General features: G+C 43.5%; 1 protein-coding gene and 1 non-coding gene across 6 annotated transcripts in view; one reads left to right on the forward strand and one right to left on the reverse strand.

The window, feature by feature from the left end:
- Positions 1-24,434, reverse strand: part of GARRE1 (granule associated Rac and RHOG effector 1) — an 82,478-nt gene extending 58,044 nt beyond the window's left edge. For 2 of the 5 annotated variants that reach the window (XM_016221038.2, XM_016221036.2), the window contains exon 1: positions 302-1,289. The gene's annotated coding sequence lies outside the window, so the exon portion shown is untranslated. Of the gene's footprint in view, positions 1-301; positions 1,290-10,086; positions 11,042-16,818; positions 19,196-24,148 lie in introns of those variants that run through there. The other 3 variants (XM_087827177.1, XM_016221037.2, XM_087827179.1) reach the window with 3 other exon arrangements.
- On the forward strand, positions 22,205-22,282 carry TRNAS-UGA (transfer RNA serine (anticodon UGA)). Its single transcript has one exon. It is a non-coding gene; the product is annotated as a tRNA-Ser (tRNA).
- Positions 24,435-25,057: the final 623 nt, after the last annotated feature.

Genomic DNA, 25,057 nt, shown 5'->3' on the forward strand with positions numbered 1-25,057 from the left:
TCTTTTCGACATCACAATAATTTGCAAAAGTTCTCAGTAGATTAAAACTGAATTCAGATCTGATCACATCACTTAAAACATTTCTTTCCGCAATCAAAGTGATCAGCAATTTCTATTTCAAACACCAAAGAATACGCTACATAACGTTTAAGTAAAGATGGTTTTCTTATATCCATAACTGATAAGATATAAAAAGTGGTCATCCTAAGAAAATCTGAAGAGCTTCCCTTTAGAGAGTACAACGGATAAAAGGTGGCCTCGGGACAGACTAACTGGGTGAGATCCTGGCTCTGTCACTTACCAGCATGTGACCTCGGGCAAGTTCTTTAACCTCTCTGTGCCTCAGTTTCATTGTCTGCAAAATAGATATAATAACAGTAACTACTGTTATTGAGTTAAATAAATTTATACATATAAAGAAAGCACTTAGAATCATATCTGGCACATATGAAGCACTATTTGTTTGACATTATTATCATTCACACACAGTAAGGCCTTGTTACCTCTGCTTTTCTGGAAAAAAGTTACTGACAAACAAGAAAGGTCTTGTAAATCCCTGAAAGGTCTTGTAAATCCCAATCCCTGAACTGGAGTCTATATCCTAGGGCGGGCAGCATCACATTTCAGTGAAGTGACAGGTATATTTTGTGAACACAGAGAACAAATTTAAATCCATTTCAGTTATTAAGCCAACAGACACAAATTTTAAATCCATTGCAGTTACTAAGCCAACAGACAAAATGGAGTGAAAAGCAGTCCTGTTGACAGCAATGGTATGGCACAAACTAGCCTCATTTCAAGATGGCAAGCTAAATAAATAATAGTAAAGACATTTGAAAAAGGGAATCACAGCTTAATAATAATGAGAAGGGCTGAGGGATGTAGTCTATTTTAATACTGACCACTTTCTAGAAGATGGAGAGAAAGCAGTTAACTATATATAACAAGACCGACCAGAGCAGAGGTAGACACTTCCCAGAAAATGCAGAATCAAAGGTGGGCAGAAAGGCAGAGCCCCTTTTCCTGGCAGAGCTGGATAAATGCCCCGCTTTGAGTGAGCAGGTACAGAAATCAGGAGAGGGAAAATAGGTTCATCTACCCGATCGCCTCCATACTTCTCACTCTGGACAATGATTCAGCCAACTCCTATTAAGGCAAGAGTACTCTTGGAAGAACAGGAACCTCTGTCAGTTACCCACATAATCAGCTCAGTTCTTCATTGACAAGGATGCCAGACAGTGAAAGAAAACCAAAAGGACAACAAAGATGAAAAGCAGATCATTACTGCCCGGCCAGGTGTGGCTCAGTGGTTGAGCATCGACCTAGGATCCAGGAGATCGAGGTCTTATTCCAGGTCAGGGGACATGCCCAGGTTGCAGCTCAATCCCCAGTCAGGGGTGTGCAGGAGGCAGCTGATCAATGACTCTCTCATCATTGATGTTTCTATCTCTCTCCCTCTCCCTTCCTCTCTCTGAAACCAATAAAGACATATTTAAAAAAAAAAAGCAGATCATTACTTATTTTGTTAGCTTAATGCTACACATTGATTGAAGGTAACTAGAGAACATTTACTGAATCCAGGGATTGCATTTTGGTATCATTGTAATTATATTTTCTGAAGTGTTCAATGTAAAGTATATAATTAAAAAAAAACACATTTAAAAATATATATATATTACCTACATAATCATGCCCCTCAGGTCAGGCAAAAACACACATATTTTTAAATTTAAAAAAGCCCTGGCTGGGTAGCACAGTTGGATGGAGCATTGTCCTGTACACCAAAAGGTGGTGGGCTCAATTCCCGGTCAGGGCACGTATCTGGTTGCGGTGTGTATGAGAAGCAACTGATCAGTGTTTCTCTCTCTCCCTCCAACCTTCCACTCCTCCTAAAATAAACAAACACATCCTCAGGTGAAGATTAAAAAAAAAAAAAGCAGATCAGACTCCAGAAGAAACACGTTAGGTCCCAGAAAAACACCTGAAAAGAAATTCTAACTGATATCCACAGGGAGATTTGAGAGGCAAGCAAAATCATAACGGAAGCAAACTGTAAACGAAGAAGTCAGGAAAGAGTTCTTAGAAGTAAGAAATACGATTGCCAAGATGAAAAACAAGGAAATAAATAAAATGGTAGTGAAGTAGGGTATAGGGGATACAGACACACATTTGCTTATATTTTTTAAAATTAAGCAATGGAAGAATAAATCAGAAACCATTAAAAATGTTTTCCTATGAGGTATAGAAAGACAAAGCAGGGAAGGAAGCCATACTTCCCTCAATCTATCTTGCTTTATATAGTTTTTTCTTTAGAACCATGTAAATATTGTGTATCTTTTAAAAAGTAAATTTTAAAAATTCCTAAAAATAAAAAACACAAATGAACTTGAACTTCTTATCAAGAAGGTTTATTTCAAGTAAGCAGTGTTTTGACTGTACCTCTCTTGTGTTATTGTCAACAAAGGAGAAGAAACACGGATATGAAATCAAGGAAATAAAAATCCTTTAATCTTTTATTTGAGTTTGAGGTATCAGCCTGAAATCATGATTTATCTTTTTCTTTCCAAAAAATACATACTACCCAGCCGGGTGTGGCTCAGCAGTTGAGCGTTGACCTAGGATCCAGGCGATCGGAGTTCAATTCCCGGTCAGGGCACATGCCCGGGTTGAGGGCTCGATCCCCAGTTGGGAGCGTGCAGGAGGCAGCTGATCAATGACTCTCATCATTGATGTTTCTCTCTCTCTCTCCCTCTCCCTTCCTCTCTCTGAAATCAATAAAGATATATTTAAAAAAAAAAAACATACTTACTCTACAGAGAAGACCTAGAATTCACATCACAATTGCAACAAATGCCCCAAATATGATTTCCCACCAAAAAGAATCAGAGCTCCTTACAGAAATGGCTGATTCTAGATCTAGGGCCAGAAACAAAAAGATAAGCCCAGGAATTCTTATTAGGCCAGAAGGAGGGAACCCATTTAATACTACCTGGCTAATATCAAAAGGACCCAGAGTCAACCTGAAGGAAAAGCTCTATTAATGGCCAATAATGGAACAATTTAGGAATAAAAAAGAATAACGCTTCTAGAGAAAAATTCATTAAATATATAAAAATTAATGAGTCTGGACTTGGCAATAATTTCTTGAATATGACACCCAAAACACAGGTGACAAAAGAAAAACAGGCAAACTAAACTTCATCAAAATTAAAACTTTTGTACATCAAAGGGCACTTTCAACAAACTGAAAAGGCAGCCCATGGAATGGGAGAAAAACATTTGTAAATAATATATCTGAAAAGGAATTAAAGTCTAGAATATATAAAGAACTTCTAAACTCATGATCACAGGCGATTGGATAAAAGAAAAACAAAAAAACAGTCCAACTGTAAAATGGGTAAAGAACTTGAACAGAAATGTGCCCAAAGAAACAGACAAATAGCCAATAAGGACATGAAAAGATGCTTGACATTACTAATCATTAGGGAAATGCAATGCAAAACCACAATGAGATACCACTTCATATCCACAAGGATGGCTATTATAAAAAGGAAAAAACAAACACAGAAAATAACATGTTAGCAAAGATGTGAAATTAGAACCTGTGCATTGCTGGTGGGAATGTAAAATGGTATAGCCATTATGGAAAACAGTACAGCAGTTCCTCAAAAAATTAAACATAATTACCATATAATCCAGCAACTCCAAACCCGAGTATATACACAAAAGAACTGAAATCAGGAGCTTCAACAGTTTTTTGTACATCAATGCTCATAGCAGAAGTAGCCAAAAGATGGAAATAAGCCAGATGTCCACCAATGAATGTATGGATAAACAAAATGTGGTATAACCATACAATGGCCTATTATTTAGCCTAAAAAGGAAGGAAATTCTGATACATGCTTCAGTATGAATGAGCCTACATTCATCCATGTGGTAAGCTACCTCTCTACTTGTCAGGCCATTGGTTTGCAAAAACCTGGCAGTGGTTGCAGTATCTGGCCTTAGGATAGCTGCTATGGGGAAGAAAGCAGAGATCATGACCTCTACTTCCAAGGTCACAGCTAGGTAAGAGGATCATCAAGCACTTTCTCAAGTTCAGGCTTGAAATCCATGGAGAGTGCTGGCTATTTATCTGGGGGGCCTATCTTTTATATGTTTTACATGTTTATCTTTTATATGTTTACACCATCGTTCACTACACACACACACACCTGCTCTTTTACAGTTTCAGGTTTTGCAACTAAATTTACCTCGCCAATATTGATGATCAAATATAGATGAATCCTTCGAAGAAGATACATAAAACGGCAACAAGTACATGTAAAGATGCGCAACATCATTAGTTATCAGGGCAATGCAAATCAAAACCCTAAGATTCCACTTCACAACCACTAGGATGGCTATAATAAAAAAGATTGACAATAACAAGTGTTAGCAAGGATGAGGAAACTGGAATCCTCATATGCTGCTTATGGGGCACAGGTACTTTGGAAAATAGTCTGGCAGTGTGTTAAAAGGGTAAACATAGCCCTGACCGGTGTGGCTCCATGGTTAGAGCACTGGCCTGTGCACTGAAGGGCTGCTGGTTTGACTCCGGGTCAAGGGGATGTACCTGGGTTGCAGGTTCCATCTCAGCCCCTGTTGGGTGTGTGTAGGAGGCAATCAATCAAATGTCTCTCTCTCTCTCTCCCCCCTCCCTCCCTTCCACTCTCTTTAAAAATCAGTGGGAGAAAATATCCTCGGGTGAGGATTAACAGAACAAAACAAAAGGTTAAACACTGAATTACCATGTAATCAAGCAATTCCATAACTATGTGTATACCCAAGAAAAAGGAAAAACATGTTTACCAAAAACCTGTATATGAAAGTTCAGAGCAATATTATTCAAAATAGTAAACAAGGAGAAACACAGAAATGTCTATCAACAGATAAATGGATAAATAAAATGTAATATAGGCATAAAATGGAGTAATATTTCTCAGGCATAAAAAGGAATGAAGTACTGCCACGTGCTACAACATACACTGAGCCTGGAAAGCATCATGCTAAGTGAAGGAAGCCAGACAAAAAAGGGCACAAACTGTATGATTCCATTAATAGGAAATGCAGAGAGCAGGCAAATCCACTGAAACACAAAGTAGATTAATGGCTCTGTAGGGCTGGGGTGGATAGGAAACTTGAGGAATGACTGCTAATGAATATGGTCATTGTTGTTCCTTTTAGAGTAATGAAATGTTCTGAAATTAACTGTAATGGTAGTTGTATATCTCTGTGAATATACTAAAACTCACTGAATTATACACTTTAAATGGATGAATTATAATGTGAGTTATATTTCAATAAAGGTGTTGTTTATTAAAACAACAAAAACCCATGAACGACTCCATAAACAATTACCTCTGCAGAAAAAAAAGATACAGAAAATTCTTTCCTCTCTAGTCCACAACAATGTAAATTTAAATATCTCTCCTTGATAATGTGGAGACACTACAGGAAATTCTTTAGGGAGATTAGTGAAGTTATTGTCTATGAAGTTCAAAGCCCAACCATTTCTATGTTTTTTTTTGGCAGTTCTGAATGACACAAGCCATATTTAGAAATGTACTGCAGAAAAATGCTTAGAAGACTTTTATTCTCAACATTCATAAATTAAAAATACCTACCCAGACAAGAGAAAATGTCTAAAAGATTCAGTTCTCTCTCTTATTAGGACTGTCCTTTTTTGGATCCCTTTCTATGTTATCAAATTAAAACAGTGATATGAAAACATGGTAGGTCTCCTAGCTCTCCTCTTCCCCCTGCTATTCTTAGTTGCTTCTGTGAGCCCCCCACTCTCCCTCTGTCTGACAGGCCTTAAGCGTTGTGTGGTTACCCAGAGCTCTATGCTGTGCCCTGTGTGTTTCTAAGATCAACATATTCTCCCTGGGCAGGGTTCCCCAATCTGTCTCTCTAACCCAGATCTTTCTCCTGTGCTCCAGATCCCAAATATCTAGATCCCTACTAAACAGGTCTCCACGACAAATGTCCAAACCAACTCTCCCGTCTTTCCCTGCCTTGGTGAATGGCATCATAACTTACCTACCCGCACGAGCCAGAAACCTGGGAGTTATCCTCTACTCCTCATTCACCTTTATATCCAGTTAATCATCTAGTCATATCCTTCCTGCCTTCTTATTATGTCAGGTCTTTTCTGTCTTCACTGCCAACCCAAAGTTCAGACCATCTTCACCTCTTGCCTGAATTACAGAGAACCTCCTGTGTGATTTTCCAAATGGCCAGACTGCTCCCCTCTGGTTGCTGTGTGATTGTTACAGTCAATTTAATCAAGTCCCTCTTCTGTGTAAAATCCATATGGCTCTCCACTACACTTCCCAACTTTCTTATACCACTACTCCCAATCTCTGCCCAACACTACCCAGTTCTTGCTGTGCCACCTTCCCTCTCGCCATCTACACACTCAGTTCCCTCTGCCTGGAAAGTTCTCCTGGCTTACTCTCACTCCTCCTGGATATCTAAGGTAGACATCACCTCCTCTGGGAAGACACCCTGACAAAGACTAAGTTAGGAGCAACTCTGTGTGCTATCCTAACACCCTGCTTTTAGCTCTGTCTCAGCATTATCTCTGTTGTACTGTACTGTATCACAACTGCCAGTTTCCTTTGTTTCCCTGCCACCGCCAACCTGCAACATCACAGAGCTCATTCAAGATATTCGAGAGTGCTAAGTACACTGTAAACATTCAACAGATATTTGTTGAATGATTAGTTCATTCTTTTTTTAAAAAAATATATCTTTATTGATTTCAGAGAGAGGAAGGGAAAGGGAGACAGAGAGTTGAAACATCAATGATGACAGAGTCGTCATCGATCGGCTGTGAGCCAGCAACCCAGGCATGTGCCCCGACTGGGAATCGAACTGCGATCTTTTGGATCTTAGGTCGACACTCAACAGCTGAGCCACACCTGGCCGGGCTGATTAGTTCATTCTTAATATTATTTAATTGCTATTTCTAGCCTTCACACAGTCAGCCTTGCCATCCATAGAGATAGCAGTTAAATGTTAGATATAAGGTTCTGCTTTATTAAACAAACAAACAAACAAACAAACAAACAAACAAACACTGCTCTAGCTGGTTTGGCTCAGTGCTTAGAGCATCAGCCCACGGACTAAAGGGTCCTGGGTTCGATTCCAGCCAAGGGCACGCATGTACCTCGGTTGTAGGCACAATTCTGTCTGGGGGCATGTGAGAGGCAACCAATTGATGTGTCTCTTTCACATCGATGTTTCATTCTGTCCCCCCGCCCTCCACTCTCTCTGAAAAAGCAGTGGAAAAAATATCCTCGGGTAAGGATTAAGAATAAATAAATAAATGAAAATAAAACTTAACCTTTAAAAAAAAACCCTACTGATGACATATCATGTTCACACAAGAACTCCTCAACAAAATGAACCACTCATAAATTACTACAATGGAGCTTTAGATACATAATCTCATTTTTAATGCTCACTAGAACTGTAAAATAAAAACCACTGATATTAATACTGAATGGGTACTAAGTGCCAGGCATTGTGCTTTGCACTTTACACTTGCTACCTAGTTTAATGCTGACAATGACCCTATGAGGTAGTTGAGGCATATACAGAGATTAAATGAGTTCTTCAAGTCCTTGCCACTTGGATAAGGTAGTAGTCACCAACAGAGCTGGATTTGGGGCCTGGTTGTCCTCCACCAGAGGCTGAGTGCTCCATCACTGTACTATTCCGCCTCTGTCAAACATCTGGCCAAAGACATTCTGTTTCTCACTTTTGGGAGATGATTTAAATAACGCTGTAGGCTTCTCAAAATTGACACAAAGTTGAGCTGGAGCAATAAAAAGTGATCTCTTTAGATCATACCCATTGCATTGCTCATGATACCCAAATTCAACTCTCCCGTCAAGACCTCTCTGCGGACTAGACTCCTAAAACATCTCCTCAGGTCCTTCAAATTTATCCAGTCATCCTTCCATCCCCCGCTCTTCCTGCTGTACTGACTGCCAACCTGAGCCTCCACTTAAGGTGTCACCCCCGTCCCTGCTCCCTGCCCTTCTTCTCCCTCACATTCAGCCCTGCCAGTCCGGTCCACCACAGTTCACACACAGCTGAGTCCTGTTCACCTTTCTATAGCAATTAGTCCATATGTTAGCTGCTGTTGCTGTGACATACTAAATGCCTCTCCTCCTCTCTTTTACACTGCACTGTTCAGCTTCCAAGTGTGGACGAAAAGGGGCCACATTCTAAACGCACATGCTCAGGGAAGGCCTGAATGGTGGCCTTGCAAACTCAGAGGCCTAAAATAACCACAAAGGATGGTCCGAAGCGTAAAAACTTTTTCACTAAAAGCAGTCTATGATGGGTAGTCATGCCCTAAGGCAGTATTTTCCCTTCACAAAGGTTAATTTTCACCTTAAATGAGCCTGTCGGTTGTCTTTTGCATCTGAGATAACATACCTGATTAATACATGCCTTTCCAAAACAAAGTTATTTCCGTTTTTTCCAGGCCCTCAATGCACCAGGGCAGAGACCAGGAATCTTTTCATTGTTATTAATATCTTAGCTGTTGACTGTTAACTATCCTGTACCCACCTATGTAAAAGAAGTGTGTGTCTACCATTTTACCTTTTATCCAATCCCAGAGGTTTCCCTGCTTTGCTTTCTCCCGCCTCCCTAACCTATCACCAATGGATTTCATGTAACCCACTTACATCTCCCCCTCTGATTGTGATCTATAAAGCAAGGTGCAAAACTGCCATTCTCTGGAGCATATTCTCAATCTGCTGAGGTTTTGGCTTCTTGGCAATTGTCCACAGTTTAGCTCAAATAAACTCGCAAAAATTCTTCACAAGGAAATAGCCTTCCAGAGCAAGCATTTAAAGCTGAGAATGCCTTTTAATGAGGACCAGAAGCCAGGCTAACAGATGCTCAGGCCCCAGCTCTTTCCATGAAAGCACACAGAAGTTATATCTCAAAGCTGGCTAATGGACAAGAGCAAAATCTCAGTAGCAAACTAAAAATGTCTGAGAATGTCAGATACTGGAATTAGAAACTAACAAATGGCTCCAATCCTAAGGAACCAAACATTCTATTTTATTCCATTTCACAAAATTAGTAAGTCAGCATTCATTCCATTAACACAGCAGTTCTCAACAGTGGAGATGAGTACACAGCACACACACGCCCCGGGGACATTTAGCAATGTCTGGGAGCTTTTTTTAAACCCTCGCCCGAAGATACGTTTACTGACTTGAGAGAGAGAGGGAGGGGGACAAAGAGAGAGAGAAAGAGGGGTGCATCAGTGTGAGAGAGAAACATCGATCAGTTGTCTCCCCAATGCACTTCCACAGGGGATCAAACCTGCAACCTAGGTATATGCCCTGACTGGGAATCAAACCCATAGCCTTTTGCTGTGTGGGACGACACTCCAGCCAACCGAGCCACTGGCTGGGGCCGGAAATATTTTTTGGTTGTCATAAATGGAGGAGTGCTGGTGAGTAAGGCCAGAAATGCTGCTAAATATCCTACCATACACAGTATAGCCCCCTGTCCAGCAAAAGACAAGGAATTATCCACCCAAAAGGTCAACAGAGCTGCTAATGAGCAACTGCTAAACAACCGCTTTGAGCTCCTTCCATATTCAAGTTACCTAATGCATAAAAAGTTACCTCTTCCTGGGAAGATGATACAAACTTCCCCATAAATTAAGCTACAACAGGTACATAAGACAGTAAGAGGTATCCCTGGAAAAGAGGTGGGTAAATGCTAAATAAGTGGTTTGGAAAACAAATGCCATGAGTTTAGAGGAAGGAGGGCGCCACAGAGGCTGAGGCCCCATCAGAGATTTCAGAGAGCAGATGGGGCTCCTCAGTTCAAGCCTGCCAGTCAAGGCCCCCAAAGTAACCAGAATTCGCCTTTCCAGCCTTATTTGTAACAGGTCCCTTTAACTCAGCCTTTGCTCCTGCCACTCTGTTCACCCACGACAGCAGCTGGTCCGTAGGGCCACTACTTCCCACCCCTACTGTCACCACTGAAAAACCCCTCACCTACTTCACAAAAGCTCTGTCCTCCAGCTGGGCAGCACCTGCTCCCCACCCCAAAGCTGAGGGGGGTATATGGTCTTATCAACCCCGTGGTGTTCCTCTGATTCCTACAGGAAGGAGGCAGTGAAAGGACAAAGAGGGAAAATGCTTTATTTAAATGGCTCAAGCCCTAAGGCCTTGCCCTCTTCCCACCTAAAGTCAATGCTTAGCAGCAGCCAGGAGCTGCCTCATTTCCTGTAGTTGCTCGGTAAAAATAGGAAGTGGGGGAGGAAGTTCACAAAGCAGAAACAAAAGTAATCACTGCCCAGCTTCCTGAACACAAATCACTGAACGGGGAGGGTATCATTAAAACATCAAAACGGAAGGCAGGCATGGAGAGCCAAGGCCAGAGGAAAGGAAGCGTCACTTCTGGGTCCACCGAGCCCAGACTGCCCCAAAGAAAAATATGTGCAAAACTGGATACTGGCCTATTATACAGAAGCAGTTTCCAAGGAATTAATTTAATTAATTAAAAGCATGTTAAAGAATCACGTGAAAACCCCTGAAACATTGAAGTCCTATCAGTAAAAAATGTCATTGCAGAAGTTTCAAGGAGACTAAGGCTAAATTATTATTTTTTCCCTTTTAGTCAAGAAGTAGCTACTAAAACTGATGTTAAAACAGAACAAAGTTACTAAATAATTGACCGTCTGAAAAAATCTGAAGTCCATGTTATCCTACCATGGAGCTACCAGAACTCAAGTATATAGAAAAAATACTATTAAGTAAAAATTCTAATCATAGAATTCTAAATAATTCTAATAAGAGCTTGAATCCATCATAGTTAAAATAAAGGTGCTACCCAGCCGGGCGTGGCTCAGCAGTTGAGCATCGACCTGGGATCCGGGCGATTGGGGTTCGATTCCCGGTCAGGGCACATACCCAGGTTGTGGGCTCGATCAATGACTCTCTCACCATTGATGTTTCTATTTCTCTCTCTCCCTCTCCTTTCCTCTCTCTGAAATCAATAAAGATATATTTTAAAAAATAATAAAATAAAATAAAATAAAGGTGCTTCAGCCCGGCTGGCGTGGCTCAGCAGTTGAGCACTGACTATGAACCAGGAGATCGAGGTTCAATTCCCATTCAGGGCACATGCCCAGGTTGCAGGCTCGATCCCCAGTAGGGGGTGTGCAGGAGGCAGCCAATCAGTGACCCTCTCATCACTGATGTTTCTATCTCTCTCTCTCCCTTCATTCCTTTCTCTGAATCAGTAAAGATATTTTTTAAAAAAAGAAAGAAGACTCAAGTCTTTGAAATAAATAAATAAATAATAAAGGTGCTTCTACACCAGTCCCCCACCAACTTGGTCAACCCTGTGAGTTGGGCCTAATAGGATGCAGAGGCTAACAGTGCCTGCTGTCAGGGAGCTCCTGGTCTGCCTCCACCTGGTGACACCTAACTGTGTTTTGTGTTGACAGTTGCTCTATAACAACTTATCACCACAAAATAAGACATTCCTCTACAAAACAAAGGAAGTTTTCATTAGCAGATTTAAGAACTTTTATATTTGGTAATCTACAAACAACTGGTAATTCCATTTAAGCAGAAGAAAAAATTTCTAACCCCAAGTCAACAGAGTTGACAAATTTAGTTTCAAAATAATACAGGTTAAAAAAAATAGGCCAAATGTTTTAAAAAGTCATACAGTTTAATTTTGTTTAAACTGAGAGTATTTTGGCAGGGGTAGGGAGGGGGAGAAAGAGAAAGATCAATGGCTAGTTTAATTTTTTTAAATAGTTATTATATAAATAAGTAGAAAAGGAAATGAAATAGAAGGTAATCACCATATCTTTAGTTTCATACAAAGAAAAAGAGTGAACATTTAATTTTTTTAAAAAATCCATTATTACTTGGTCCTACCAAGGACAGACGTAGCTACTGTCTTTTCTGGTAATAAATCAACTTACTGTATTCTAAGAATCACGGTTTAGTCTTCTTATGAAGGCAAAAGACTAACTCTCAAAGCCTGCTGCCTTTCAAACAAAACAAGTATTAGAACTTTAGAAATAATTTTATTAGAGGAACAGTCTGAGTTCAAAAAATCTTTGTTAAACAGAAATCTTCAAAAGAAGAGAGAAAAAGGGGTGGAGGGTGGGGACAAAGCCTTGTCAAGAAGATTTATCTATAAACAACTACCACACATCACCAAAGGGTGAACAAAGTTGGCTCTTAAACTTCGGAAAATGTTTGCTCAGGTAAAATGAAGTTTTTATCTATAAACTAAAATGGCTTTGGACCATTAAGACATTTCACATCAGATGCGCCCAAGCACTATGAAACATTTCCAAACACAAATTGTGCTGCTTGATGGAAAGTAAAGTGTAAATTAAGGAGTGAGAATAACTACTTTTAAAGTATATCATTTTTAAAAACCACAAAGCACTGATGTAATTTTTAAAAATATTTTTTAATTGATTTTTGGAGAGAGAGGGAGAGAAACATCGATGTGAGAGCGGAACATCGATTGGCTGCCTCCTGCACACCCTGTACTGGGATAGAGCCTGCAACCCAGGCATGTGACCTTACTGGGTATCGAACTACTTGGTGCACAGGATGACACCCAACCAACTGAACCACACCAGCCAAGGCAGCACTGATGTGATTTTTCAAACCCAATTTGTTAAAAAAAAAAAAAAAAAAAAAAAATTCCAAAAAATCTTCATCTATTAAAAACCTGCAGTTTATTTTTGTTATATGTTACAGTATGAAAAAGACTTGATCCACTGAGCTCTATTTAAGCCTAATTTTAGTCCAGTTATCCAAAAAGTTTCCAAATTTGAACAAGCAAGCTGAACTAGTGAAAACTAATGTATCCATTCGCAAGTTGTTTAAGAAAACTTAAAATTCTCCAGTGCTACTCATTCATAACAACTTGAACTGTGGAACTTACCCAAAATTAACCTCAAGTGGGAAAGACAAGTATTTATCAAGAAGCACATATACAAATGGGTAAATCAAACTGTAATTTGGAAATTATCTTACTACAGAGAGGAGTCATATAAATTTTGGATAAATATGCTTCAGATCCTGGACCATTTCTGAAAATTTAAGGCACCCATAAAATTTTATCAATGGGTAATTGTAGCAGATCCCTCCTCCAGGCTGGGACACTGACGCCAGTGTTATACACCCAGCAAGCCTTCCCATCTCTGAGAAAGAATAGCAAGCCCGTGACACAGGGAAGGCCCATTCTTCCCTCTCAAACATTGCAGCAGGTTGAACATTTTGAATGAGGACATTAGAGTCTCCTCCCCACCCCTCCCACAGGCAGGGAAGATAGCCTTACAGAGCAGTGGCTCACCAGACTGGCTTCCAGATTGTCACTAATCTAGGCCATGAGCCTTCGCATACTTAAGCATTTACTAAGGTCCTACTATGTGCAGGGCACTGCTCCAGGCACTGGGGATGCGGTATGACAGTCACAATTCTTGCTCTTTCTAGGAGCTTACTTACAGCCATAATAGAATAAAAGAAAATGCTCATGCTGTTACCTTGTAGGTGAGATGCTCTAATACAAAGAGATTTCATGAAAATAGGCACTGCCAAAGTACAGTAGTTATAGTTATGGGTATGGGAGCCAGACTGACCTAGATAAGAATTCCTCTCTCAGTGATTATCAGTTGAATAATGGCACTTAATAACTCTATGCCCTTAGGCAAGTTAGTTGAACTCTTGGGCCTCAGTGTCTCAGTACTGCACAGAAGATGAAATCCATGAAGGACAGCACTTGGCAGATCCTGAGTCTCACTCAGTAAATGGAAGCGAGCACTCTGAAGAAGCCAGGAACTAGTCAGAGGGCAGCATTTTACCTTCTACTGAAATCCTTCATTCTGACCTACCATTAGTAAAATAAATAAATAAACCCCCTTTCCCCAAAACTACTGCAGAGCTACAACTACTTTAAAAAATATCACTTACCTTCCTGCAGCTCTGGCCCCAACTCCCAAAGTCCTGGAAACAAACGAAAAGGGGTGCTGCCCTGTGTCCTCCAGAGGGAAGGAGGCCACAGCTCCTCCCATTTCCCTGCCCACTACTCCCTCCTCTTTCAGCCCCTGCAGAGGAATTACTTAAGCAGGCGGATGTAGTGCATGTATTCTCTCCCACCTTGAGACTCAGGGGCTGAACAGGTAGGTCCCTGAGAGCACCTGAGAGGGGCCACTTTCGCCTCTCCCTGCCTAGGTTACCAGAGCCTACAGCAAGTACTCAAGTCTGGGAGCCAAGCCAGCTTTCCTCTGCCTGTTCTCAGGCATACACGTCCACCTCTGGGACGTGGGAGTGGGGTGGGAAAAGACTCAGTATTCCCAAGTTCCCCAGCCAGTCATAATTACCATCTCACTAGCACCTAATCCTCAAATCATTTTTAATAAGAAAATCAGATTTTTTTCAGGTAATATTTAGCTTTTTAATTCCACACTCAAAAACTTTTCCATTATGATTTTTTGCAACTACCAATTTGAAAAGGCACATATCTGACAGTGGCCCACACTCAAGTCAAAATGGTTTTAAAGCCTGGCCGGGCGTGGCTCAGCGGTTGAGCGTCAACCTAGGATCCAGGTGATCAGGGTTCAATTCCCGGTCAGGGCACATGCCCGGGTTGCGGGCTCGATCAATGACTTTCTCATCACTGATGTTTCTATCTCTTTCTCTCCCTCTCCTTTCCTCTCTCTGAAATCAATAAAGATATATTAAAAAAAAAAAAAAAGGTTTTAAAAAAAAGGCAATACATTGAGCAATGAATCCTAGAAACTGACTCAGGAATATGGGGGCCTGCATTCAGGATGCTCACTGGCAGCATTGTCTATAAGCAACAACCTGGAAGTAACCCATATATCCTGCATTAAGGGAGTCATTAAATAAATTACACAGAGACACCTTACCACCTGAAAGATCAAGGTAAGGCCACATTTCACAAGCCCAAGATGCTATCATTTATAAATCATTATTTTATATATGCTAAGAAAAACCACATAGCAATGACCTGCAATCCCACGGCACATCCCAATTTCAGTCTCCCTCAAGGCTCTGTCCTGTCTCATTCCTCTACCTCAGTCCATCTGGAACACACATCACCCTTAGAACAAGTCCCTTTGTGCTCTTTTCTCTCCTTTCACTTTTTCTAGAAGTTACTCATAAATTTAAGATACTCTGTTTCAATGAAACCATCTTGGGCCCCTTCAGTTCCCCTGGAGCCTTTCCTGAGCTCCTGCAGCCTCCACTGCCACTGCTCCTTTTAGCTTTGTGTGCCTTCCCCTTCCAAATGAATTGTTAAATGCACAGAGACAGAGGCTGGATCCATCTTCACATTCACTGCAGTGCACAGAACAGGGCCATAATACCACCACCAACAACAACAACAAAAAAAAGAAAACCCGCATCTGTCAGGAACTGTTCTAAAGACTCCACAATATTAACTCATTTAAGCCTCACTATAACCCCAGGAGGTAGGTACTATTTCCTCCCCATTTTCAGACAAGGTCAAATGAGGTAAAGGAAGGTTATAACTTAGAGGTTAGTGACTAGTAAATGGCAGAGGCAGGACTCAAACCCAAACAATCTGGATAAAGTCCTTGCTCTTAACCTCTATGTTACATTCTCTAAATGACTATCTACATAGCAGACATTTAAATTTTTATTTTTATTAATTTTTAATTGAAATACAATACACAGAGTAAAAAAAATTTATATTATACAACAGTACACAAGAAAAGATAGGTCAGTCTAACAGCCTAGATTTCCGGGGCCTCATCCCAAAGGCAACCACTGTTTCCTTTCTATTATTCCAGACATTTTTGCACTTTAGACACCTATTTCACGTCTCTCTTTCTTTCCTTCCCCCCCTTTAAACAAATGGGTACATATACATATTGTTCTGCATCTTGCCTTTTTCACTGAATGGTATTTTTCTGAGCTTGATGCATATCTGTACCCATGCAGTTTTATTCAATTTTAAGATACATGTATTTTCACACTTTGACCCAAGATGGTTTCATGAAGTCAGGGGATCTTGGTGGGCTTCGGCTTCATTAGGGAACAGGAGTCACAAAAGGCTTTTAAATGTGCAAAAGATATCCAGGGTTAGCCTTCCAGAAATGTGCACGCTGCATCAACACAGACCTATTAGGTGACATTCAACATGTCACTTCTATAAGAGTAATAACAAGTACCTACATCATAGGGTTGTTATGAGGGCTAAACCAGGTAATATACACAAAGCACTTAACACAAAACCTGACTAGCACAGTGAGTGTGAGAAATGAATGCTGCACCCGAGGCACTGTTGGTGCCCAGTTATTTAGACCTTGTTATTATTTCTTCAAGAGCTAGTCCCACTTTCCTCTCCAATCTCACTTCCTCCACCCTTTACCCTAAATCTCCAGCGGCTCACCACAAACTCATGCTTGCTCACATGTATGCCTTTGTACTTGTCACTGCCCCAAGTGTGCTGGACTCACTAACCTTTTCCCACAGTACTCAGCTCAAGTACGGCCTCCAGCAAAGTCTTCCCTAACAACGGTAGCTGGATTCTCTGGATGACCAGTTTGGGAAGAGCCTATCTGTCATGACTTCCACCTTATAGTGCTCAGCTTTGTCAGTGCACCCATGTTCAGGGGAACTGACTCAGGCTCAAAGACAACTGATGTATTAACCAGAAGGCCAGTTACTAAGTTTATAAATACTGATGAGAGCTAATACTTACTGAGCACTTAGCAGGTTCCAAGGCAGCCAAGAGGAAGGTGTTACTATTATCCCCATTCTACAGATTGAGAAACAGATTAGCCAGCACTGTAAAGCCAGGATCTGACCCAAGCAGTCTGGATGCAAAGCTCTCAACAATTCACATTCTCTCCTTGGCAGGAAATCTTCACATGAAGCCATGTTCTAATCAGAGTATTACGAGCATGGAAGCAAAGCAAAGCAAAGCTTCTCCTAAAGGCATCAACAGGGATGCACCCATCTGGTAGTGTAGAGGCCCAGTAGGAACTACACACAGCCCCTCTGCTCAAGGCCCCCAAACAGTGCTACAGACGCATCACCCAATTCCTCTTCTGGACCCACCACCTCAATTTCCACAGACACCATCCCAACCCCCTTCTTCTAAAAAAGACAGTCTTTCTTTTGAGGATACAAAATTAAGTTTAAGCATTCAGGCTACAAACACATTCCAATCATGCTTTCCTGGGGTTATAACTGGGTCATTTTGATAGAATTTAAAAGTTTTCCTTGAAATTCTCCAAACTACATTTACAAAATGTCCCTTGGCTTATATCTTTTCTATAGATAGCTGTTTTGTGTAACATTTATTCTGATTTCATTCTTAGATGATCACTGATTCATTCATTTAACAAAAACTTAATTGTTCCCAGAACACTGTGTTCTAGGCCCTGCAAATAACAGCCGTGAGTAAAACAGGCAAGATCTCTAAAACCTGGCCGAGCTTCTACGTGTCTCCTGCTTCTCTATGCACTTACAATGTTTTATGGCACTAGCTTATTTGATTTTCTCCCCCAGACTGGGCCTTGCGGTTTTGTATTCCAATTTTCCAGTACAGTTAACTGGCCTCTACTGGAAAAACTTCACACATATAAGCTAACTAAATTCACTGGATTTCATCTTTCCCATCCAGGGTGGAAGCAAATGATGTCTGAAGACCCTGAGCAAAGGCACAAAGTTTAAATCAATTTGTAGGGATAGAAAGCGTGTGACAAATATAACCCAAATCAAGAAGGTAGAAGAGATGTTGATATGTCAGCTAATAAGAACCTTCAAGTCATGAAGGATAGGACACGTTGGGAAGTAGTGAAAGGCTCCATCACCTGGATAAAGTATGGCCTCAGGAATGTGTGCAGGGTCAGTTAGAGGGAGATCTAGAAATCACCAGTAGCAAAGTTTGAGTTGGGGTTACTGAGTGGAGGAAGGGTGAGAAGGTGAAGTGTGTCTCTACCTAGAAGTCACATACCAAATGAGTGGGAAGGAGCCTGCATTGAAGGACAAGGGTGGAGGCATGAAGCTAAGCCTTAGAAAGTGCTCCCAGGCAGACGTGGGAAGGAGAGAAGCAGCAAAGACCAGTGAAAAAGCACAGGCACAAAGTTAAGAAAATGACCACAACAGCTCCAAGTCAAGGAGGTCAACCAAGAAGAGATTCACAGCAGCAAGAAATATGGCTCACCATGCCAAATATTTATGGCCAAGGTCAAGGGAAATGAGTAAGCAGCAGCCACTGCATCTATCAATCAGGGAGCCCAGCCCTCAAGAGGACAGTTTCAGTAGAGATCCAGGCATTTGAAGCACAACCCCCTACACATGCAAGCTCTCTGCGAACTTATACTAAGAGAAAATGGCATCCTGCTTTTTCTGTAACTCCAAAATAAAAGCGATCCTTGTTCAAACTAACATTCTTTGTCTACCTAGGAAGGCTGTCATTTTCCACTAAGGAAAAAGTGACAGGACAAAGTCACAGGAGGGAAAGGGAGAGCAGTGGACACCCAACCCATCTGACTCTACTAACTCTCAGATACAATTATCTCCCCATAGACTGGAAGAACCACTCAACGTAAAGCTGGTGTATTAGATTTCAGGTTTTCAACAAAATAAACATTTAGTAAAATTTTCAACAGAATCGTGTGCAACCTGTTTTAAATTTTTTTTTTTTTTTTTAAAGAGGATGCTTAAAACATGTTGTCTTCAAAAAAATCCAGAGATAATTTTAGATTGAAAAATCTAGGCTTGCCAAGGGAATCTGAGAACTTTTCTATCTTGGTCTCCAATGCTAACCTACGTATTCGTGTGCAAAAATAGAGGAAGATTAGAATCTCAAATGCCAGACTGAAAAGCTGCCACAACAAACCTGAACTCTTCCTATGGTTTGTTATCTTGTCAGCAAGAAACCAAATGAAATAGCAATAAACTACACTTTTTACTTTAAAAGATAAAGAGAAAACAACTCTCAAACATGTAAGTAATTCCTGGACTTGTAAAGGAACATGATTTTAAAAAATGCTGTGAATGAAATTTAGAAACAGCATACACAAAATCTAAGTATCAAATCTGTAAGTAATCCTTTTACAAACGCATACTTAGGCCTTTAGGTCTAAAATATGACAAAATAGCCGTTATAACTTTTCAACAAAATCAGGACAACTAACCCATTTCTTAAAATATCTCATATCTTAAACCAAAACCAATTCTTAAGTAGATTAAACAGCTACAAGTTAAAAAAACAAAATCCTGTGAAACAAGAGGTAAACAGAATTTTTTAACATTGAGTATTTTTTCAAACATGTCAACAATGGAAAAACTATGTATTTTTCAAATGAATGTTACCTTTTCCCTTATTCGTAAATTTATCCGATAACAACAATCAGACAAATCCTTTTGACACAATTTATCTTGTGACGAACTGGAAACAATCTGTATGTCCCTCTGCCGGGCCCGGTTAAATTTATGATATGCAATGGTATACTATTAAGTCCATAAAAATAATACATGACTCTATTTGTTGATACCACCAAAATGTTAGCAATGGTTGTCACTGAGGGATAGGCTGGCAGATGACTGTCATTTCAAAAAGTATTGCGGCAATACTTTCTGTGTTGTCTTGAAAGCGGGGAGGGGAGAATGACTTGATTTCATAATGGAGGCGAGGGGCGGGAACGAGCTATTTTCACACTGCCCCCTCCCCAAGCTGAGTGTTTATCTGGCAAATTCGTAAGGACTATAAACAAAATTCTTATCATGCCAAGCAGGCACGCTTCCCTCCTCGCGCCGCGCCGCGCGGCGCAGGAAGACACACCCCTGACCCTGCGCTCGCCGCACGCGCGTGGGTCCTTCATCCCCGCCGCCCCGCGTCCTCCGGGGGCCCCGCGGAACCGCCCCCAGCCCGGCGGCGCCGGCCGCGAACGCCCCAGGCACCGCGGGGCAGGTGCGCGCGGCCGGCCGGGCGGCCGCGGGGCGGCGCGCGGGCCACGTCCCCAGCCCGTCCCCGCGGACCCCGGCCTCCCACAGGCCGCCGTTCCTCCGCCGACCGCTCCGAGGGCTTCCGGGAGCCGGTCTCGGCGCCGGCCTGAGGGAGCTCCTGCCCCCGCCCCGCCCCCCCCGCGGCTCCGCGTCCTCGGGGTCCCCGCCGCTCCCCCGGGCCCGGGCGCGAGGCAAGAGGCCCCTCCGGGCTTCCGTCCGCCCGGCCAGCGCCCCCAGACCCGGCGTCCTCCACAGCGGACGAGCAAGGGGCGGGAGCCTACGGCTCGGCGCCCTGCGAGCTCGTCCAGTTTCCAGCCCCGGCCGCGACCCGCCAGCCACCGGCCGCCCCCCCGACCCCCGACCCCCGACCCCGCCCGCCTGCGCCACGCAGCGCCCGCTCGCGCCCGCTCCTCACCTGCGACGCGCCCCGGCCCCCCGCGCACCGCCCGGACCGGCTGTGTACACCGGAAGTGACGTCTGCGGCCGGCCCCGCCCCGGCGGACGCCGGTGTGGCTGCGGACCCTGCCCGTCGGAGCGGGACCCCGTCGCGCGAGCGGGCGGAGGCGGCCCCTGGCCTCGCTCCCCGGGGCCTGAGGACCCTCCTGCGGGACGGCGAGGACGGGGACGCGGCCGGGCCCGCGGGGCCACCGCAGCCCTCCACCGGGACTCGGCCTCCGGGCCGGGTCAGCTGCGGCCTCGGGGGTTTATTATTGGGACTGATCACTGACATATTGAGCGCTTCCTAGGTGCCAGGCCCTCACCCTCACAGGTTTAGTCTCTGGTGGCGGAAACAATAAAATTGTCGCAAATACGCGTGATGACAGAGTGCCAACTGTGGCAAGTGGTAGGAGGGGAAAGTGGAAGAGGGAGGGAGCGTGTCCCCTGACCTAGAGAAGGCGGGTAATCGGGAAATTCTTTGCCCAGGGAATGGGCAGGAGTGGAGGTCTTAAAGGGAAGAATAAGGGGGGGGGGGGGGGAGCTTGGAGAAGCTGGGAAAAGGGACTTTTCCGCAGGAGAAAACAGCAGGTGTCTTCAGGGGCTTTGTATTCAAGACACTAGGGTGCTGAGGTCTTTCCTGAGAGATTGGAAAACTGAGTTTTAAGCAAGGGGTGATTTAACCATACTTGTGGGTTTAAAGGACGACTTGGGCTGTATTGTGGATGGCAACGGTGGATGTAGATTTGTGTGCCCATGTTCATAGCATTATTCATAATCAAAAAGGTAGAAGCAACCCAAGCGTCCACCGATGGATGAATGGATAAAATGTGATATATCCATACAACGGAATATTATTCAGCCTTAAAAAGGAAGGGCATTCTGACATATGCTACAAATGAATAAACTGAAGACATAAAGAAGTGAAATAAGCCAATCAAAAAAATCAAAACAAGTACTCTATAATTCCACTTATATGAGGAACCCAGAATAGTGAAGTTTATAGAGACAGACAGTAGAGTGGTAGTTGCCAGGGTAGGGGAACATAGAGTTTTTATTTAATGGAGACAGAGTTTCAGATTGGGAAGATGAAAAAGTTCTGGAGATGGATGTGGTGACAGCTGCACAACAATGTGAAGGCCCTTAATGCCACAAAACCATACATTTAAAAATGCTTATGCTTGGCTGGAGTGGCTCAGCGGTTGAGCATTGGCCTAGGATCCAGGAGATCTCAGTTGGATTCCGGGTCAGGGCACATGCCCGGGTTGTGGGATCGATCCCCAGCAGGGTGAGTGCTGGAGGCAGCCGATCCATGACTCTCTCATCATTGATGTTTCTCTCTCTCTCTCTCCCTCTCCCTTCCTCTCTCTGAAATCAATAAAGACATATTTAACTAAAGAAATAAAAATGGTTATAATGGTACATTTTATGCATTTTCTACCTCAGTCAATCAATCAATCAATCAATAGATGTAAAGATCAGCCAGGAGGCTATTTCGATTGTCCAAGCAAAAGGTGATCCTGATTTAGACCAGAAACTCCACAAGTTTTTGTTTTTGAACACCTGTCAGATAGAAGTTTGTCACCTAGATTTTATAAATTATATATATGCACTAATATGCCATTTACATTATGAAACATACAGAAAAAGAATTTTAAAATATAAAAAAAAACTATATATATATAAAGTTCTAAGCCCTGGCCGGGTAGCTCAATTGGTTAGAGCGTGGTCCTGATACACCAAGGTTCTGGGTTCGATCCCCAGTCAGGGCACACACGGGAGTCCACCAGTGAATGCATAGATAGGTGGAACGGCAAATCAATGTCTCTCTCTTTCAAATCAATGAAAATAATAAAATAAAATACTTGACAATGGATTACCTCAGGCTGCAGCAAAGAGTGAGGGGCACGTGGGGACAGAGGTATGAGGAGAATGGAAAAGGTCTGAAAGCAGCAAGGTGAGCTGACAGGAGAAATGTGGTAGAATTTCTCAGTTGTACTGAGGATCTGCTATTTCCGATTGATAACCATTAGTTCAGAATAGAACCCTCTTTCTGATTAAGTGGCTTGTCCCAGCAGCTTTCAGGGAATGTGAAGAGATGGAGTGACAGCGAAGGGAGGTGAGAGTGTGACTGACACGATGGGCTGTGAAATCCAAGCTCTGGGAGGAGGGATGTGAGGTGAAAGAGAACAGCTGGGTTGGAGGAAGTATTCCTGGGTGCTGCTATCTTCTTATGTAGGCTGGAAAAGGGACCAGGGATGATGGTGGCTGGCTTCTGAGTGGACCAACTGTGGCTCCTGCAGTCTCAGGACAAGCCTACCTTATATTTGGAGGTCCTAGCTCCCACTCCAGGCCACAGAAGCCTCCAGTGTCCATGCCTAGAGGCACCTGCTAAATGCCACAGGGGACTTTAAAGAGGCCCCCTTCCCATGTGGCAGGCTCTGACCCACATTCCAACCACTGTTGCTCACTTCACTCCAAACACCATGGTTGCAGAGTAAGGTGCTGGAAATCGCTCGTGCCTGGCACCACCTGGGCCCCTTCTGTAGGCTTCAACCCAGGCCAGGAGGTCCTGGAGACCCATTCAGCCATATATACAGTTCTTATTTGGGCTCAGTGTGAACATTGCCAACCTTGGGTGACCTCTGTGGAGCTCTGACCTCTCCAGCTTACCTGAGGACATTTTGTAGAGTGGACTTACCAAGTCCTCTTTGTGAGCACACCTAGTTATCATACCCACCTTCTAGAGGTTCGAACTATTTGTTTTCATCCATCAAACACATTTATATAGAGAAGGGGGAGGAAAAGACACCCATGTGCCCACCACACAGGTTTGAGACACTTGTCACCTCATGGACACCTCTATTCCAAGCTCTCTTGTACCAGAGTGCCAAGAAAAGAGGTTGGAGCCCAAGGGGTTGAGATGGAACCCCTGTCTTCAGAGACAAGCTGTAACCCTCCAGCTCTCCAGAGATGGTCTTTTTGAAGCCTCAACACATACACAGGGATGGGATGGCACCTCTGAGATCGTCAGACCACACCTCAATTTGCCACTTTGGAGGCTAAGAAGGGCCAGGCCAATGATAGGGTCTATTCCTGAATCCACCCAGCACCCTGTGTATCTGGTTAGAGGCAGAGCTGGAACCAGATCCTGTGGAAGGGATGAGTCTTGGAGGTCACTGCCCATGAGAAGAAAGCAGAACAAGGTTTCAGAAGCTCCCCAGTGATGGAAGAGCCCTGCATTAGTGAGATGGGCGAGAGGTGTACCTTGACCTTGGCATGAGATGCCTCCTCTTACTGAGAAAATAAAAGCAGGTTTGCTATGGCTAGCTTTCACGAGGGCTTCACATTCCTAACCTCAGAAGGGCTGCAGAATACAAACATCCCACCTAGAGGGGCTCATGAGGGATTACAGAACTGGTTTTCTTAAGCAGGCAAAGTTCCTGCTGTTGGTCTGTGCACCCTTCACGGATGGAAAAGCCAGGGCTTCCTGGCTGGGCTTTTACACATTAGTTTTTAGTGGGCTTGTCTGAAAGAAGAGCCTTCAGGGAAGGCGTTTTTACAGCCAAGTGTTCTTGGAGGCAGGGGGAGGAGGGGCAATGGGTTTCAGTTTAGAGAGAGTAACATTCCTACTTTACCTTATCAGTCTCCCTTGGACAGAGTGTGGAAGCTGCAGGATGGGCTGCGAGCCCCAGAAGGGGTAGCTGCATTCCAGAATCCACGGGGTTTGGAAGACAGTCTGGAGAGGGTTGGCCAGACGTTCTGTTCTGCACACAGAGCAGCTGGCTGTCTGCTGACTATGAAGAGACTGGGGCGAGGCCAGTCCAGTCTAGCTCGGTGGTGTGGCCCAGGCAGGAAAGGGGGTGAGGGCAGTGTGGGTCATGTGCTGAAGAGGAAACCCCCCCCATCCCCCAGACTGCCTCCCTGAGGAAGTCACTCCTTACCCCTCCCTCCTCCTGAATGTAACCATCTGAGCATCCTGTTATCCTTCCTCCACCCCACCCGCCACTGGCTGGAAATGGCTGTGCTGTGGCCAAGAGGGCCTAGCCAGGCAGAGCCATTAGCTTCTGTCTCACCCCCTACTTCCAAGATGCCAGGTTGCCTTGATTGTTTTGAGGGTTTGGGGCTAGCCAGGGGCCTGGAAGATCCCTGATGTGTGGGCTGGACTGCAGGACTTCAGGCTCCTTCACCTGGAACCAGGACAGGAAGCCTGGTACCACCTTAGGAAATGTAAGACACAGTGAGGAGGGGCTGCTGGGGGACTCCCTGAGGGCTCTCCAGAGCTTGATGAAGCAGAGGTACCTGGATGTATTGGGAGCTGCCAGATGGACTAGGGACCACTCTGGAGGCTCTGCCCACCATTTATCAGCTATGAAGGTCTACACAGTGGAGAGGGATATTTTCTAGGCCCCCCTAGACTGTCAGGGATCCAAGAGCTTATCACCAGAAAAGGAAGGAAAAGTATACTGGGGAGGGAAGCAGGCAAGGTTCTGGTGTTGGTAGAGCCATAGGGGCTGTGGCCTTGAGGTCAAGCTACCCTGAAAGTC

The sequence above is a fragment of the Miniopterus natalensis genome, chromosome 18 (genome assembly GCF_054644295.1).
Source record: "Miniopterus natalensis isolate mMinNat1 chromosome 18, mMinNat1.hap1, whole genome shotgun sequence".
NCBI lineage: Eukaryota > Metazoa > Chordata > Mammalia > Chiroptera > Miniopteridae > Miniopterus > Miniopterus natalensis.